At 46.4% G+C, this 3,011-nt stretch overlaps 1 protein-coding gene across 1 annotated transcript in view; it reads left to right on the forward strand.

Annotated features, from left to right (window-relative positions):
• Positions 1-221: 221 nt before the first annotated feature.
• The window catches only part of RAB15 (RAB15, member RAS oncogene family), a 33,930-nt gene continuing 31,140 nt past the window's right edge, over positions 222-3,011 (forward strand). The window contains exon 1 of the mRNA XM_019547352.1: positions 222-227. The gene's annotated coding sequence lies outside the window, so the exon portion shown is untranslated. The remainder of the gene's footprint in view (positions 228-3,011) is intronic.

The raw sequence follows: 3,011 nt of genomic DNA on the forward strand, positions 1-3,011 counted from the left end.
GAGGGAGGGAGAGTGCACAGGAACCAAGGGCACAAGGTGCAAATTCAGGACCTGTACATAACATACTCTTCCACGCCACATGTGTGGAGCCTATGAGACTCCTGCCACAAGAAAGTGTTGCAGCCAGGGCCTAAGTGACACTGAAAGAGCAGCTAGCTGCGCATTTCTGTGGCTAACGGGAGTACTCAGAGTTAGAGTGAGTGAACGTTGACGTTAGGCGAAGAATAGTCAACCTTTCACCCCACAGCTTGCACCAGTCTGTTACCAGTGATAAGGGAGAGATGTAACTTGTGGCAGACCCTCTCTTAACTCATTCTACTTCTTCCTCTGCAGCATCTGGGAGGGCTGAGTGGATTGAACTGTGATCAGGCTGGCCACACCAGTGGTTTGGGGGGGATATTTGTTATATGTTACCATGAGGTTTGCTGAGCTGGCTGCTATGTACACACAGAATACAGCTTCTGCCCAGCTGAATAAGTTAAAATGTTCACATTCCTCTTGCTCTCCTAAACAACAGCAGTGTAAAGACTGCATTCCACTGTGCTGTCAGAGGAGTGCTTGTGATTGACTGGGGTGGGAGGCATGCATGTGACTGGGAGCCAGGACTCCTGGCTGCAATGGGCCCCAATGTATCAGGTAGCTCATCTGCATATCTTTACCATTAGCTTGTTTGCAACATTGCAGTATTCATCTAATAAATCCCCAAAAAGGGTTACTGTGACTGAGGCCTTGTGAGTAATCCAGGGTTTAATCAGAGAGGATCTTGCTTCTCACTAGATGACCTCCTGACATCCCATCCAGTCCACTTTGCTATGATTTTTCTATTATTCTACCCTTTCCCACCCCACAATATCTAGACCAATTAGTACTATCTGCTGCTGATTTTTTTTTTCTGAATATATATTGAGGAACCCTCTCAGTGCCATGGCTGTGAGCAGTGACTTGACCTTTTACTGGGTAGACAGTCTTGGGGTCAGGGACATGATCCCAGAGAAAACTATTTTGTTTGGCCAAGTAATAAGCTGTTAGAAATCACTAGCTGGCCTCACTAGAGGCTGACAGCTTCCACCCATCAACATCCCATCAGCACTTGCATGTACAGCCCCAGTATCTCATTTCCAGCATGTCATATGGAGCTGGAACTAGCTAGGATGAACGTTTCCTGCCACTGTGACCATACACTCACACCAAGGAACATTTAGGCTTTGATAAAGATCCAGTGTTTTGGGAACCAGTAGGTCATGGCTTTAAACCTCAAAGTTCATGAGTGTTGTCAAGAGCCTTTCTTGGAACAGCTTGAAAGAGAAGTCAGGTACTGGCCAAGTCTTAACCAGACTTCCAGAAATAAGGTGCTGGGTACCCGTGGGGTTGACAAAATGGGGGATATGTATATGTAAAACCATTTCAGTGCGTTAACCATCCAACACCAGTAGCTGTCCTAAAGAGTATAACAGCCTATACTTGGTATCAGAGTTAATTTGATAACCCAGTAGGCACTAGCCTGTGCCATCATGCTCAAAGTCTTGCTGAAGATAGGATTTCAATGACATTTGTAGTTGTACATTGTAGAATATTTTTTAAAAATCTGTGCACACGCCTGTGTTAAAAGAACTGGAAGGATGCATAGTGCAGAACTCAGAAGTTAGGAAACGCCAAAATGAGAGGGGTAGCCCAGGCATGCACAATGTAATGCCAGGCTATGCTTACATGGCCACAGGAGATTTCCTCCTTCATTCCCCACTTCCACCTCATACAATGCATGGGCTGACTTTTTAAAAAGTTTTCACTGTTTCAGAAGAGAATGAGATTGGGGAAAATGTATGTTTCAACATTCTTACAGCTGCTTTGTTGAGGATTTCTAGGTGGGGGGAAGCCATCATAGGGTCAGGGGTGTACCTCCTGCTGTCCCTGTGAAAATCTACCTAAATTTGGCTAAGTTAGAAGTCATCAGCCCTGGAAAACCTCAGGGTATACATGCTCAGTAGAAATAGAGTAGAAAGGCAGCTCAAACCACTAAGAGTCCATCCGCACTAAGCATGCTCCATACCTTCCCAGCATTTAGTGCTGACCAGATAGACTGTCTACGCTGTCTCACATACTTCATCCTCCTGCAGGGCCACTGAGCGTGTGCTTCAATTTAGGGAGGGAAGGACTGAGCATGACTTTCAGGAGAAGCCACCTGACTTTTTTGTACTCTCAGTGCACCCTCTGCAAGTGTTCTGCATGAAGGGGGCAGGAAAGAAGTGAGAAGAAAGAGATGCAGGTCAGGGCACAGAAAGGCAAATGACAGGGAAGCAGAAGGTGCAGGGAGAAGCCAAATGAAAGCAGGAGAGTCTGTAACCAACAGAGCACTCTCCTGGAACCCTGTAAAGGAAATGAGAAGAAGATTCCTTATTCTTAGAGAACTGAAATATTGGGACCATCTCCGAAGCAGAGTGCTGGGGCAAGGATCCTACATCTCTTTAAGAGATGGATGATTTTTTGGCAGCAATGCTATGGACAGGACAGAGCTCAACTACCAGTTTGTGTGCTGTATAGTTATACAGTTGTGATGCCCAGGTTAGGATATAAAGGGAGCTCTGTAGTGTGGCATACATGTGGCAATCCCAGGACTCAGGGCTTTGCTGGTCACTAGTTGGGGCCAGGGAGGACTTTTTTTCTACCTCATAAGAGGCCACTGCCTTGGGATGGGTGTGGGAGAGGTTCATCTTCCTTTGAGGTACTGGGATGTTGGTCACAGCCAAAGGCTGGGGTGCAGTGATGCTCATGTTGGTACTTAGAGAACTCAAGAGGCTCCTGGCAGAAAGGTCTTGCTGTTTCATGAGAGGCTGGATGTGTACTGGACAGGGAGGGGTCAAGAGCTGTACCCCCTACATTTGTTTTATGTTTTTATGTAATTTGTATCCGAGGCCAAATTAGCCAAAACTAATTCCAACTCTAGGGGTCCAGCACCATAAGCGGCCCTACTACTGGCAAACATCCTCCACCCGCACCTGAGGCTTCAGATGTTT

The sequence above is a fragment of the Crocodylus porosus genome, unplaced genomic scaffold (assembly GCF_001723895.1).
Source record: "Crocodylus porosus isolate Cpor-Errol unplaced genomic scaffold, CroPor_comp1, whole genome shotgun sequence".
Classification (NCBI taxonomy): Eukaryota; Metazoa; Chordata; order Crocodylia; family Crocodylidae; genus Crocodylus; species Crocodylus porosus.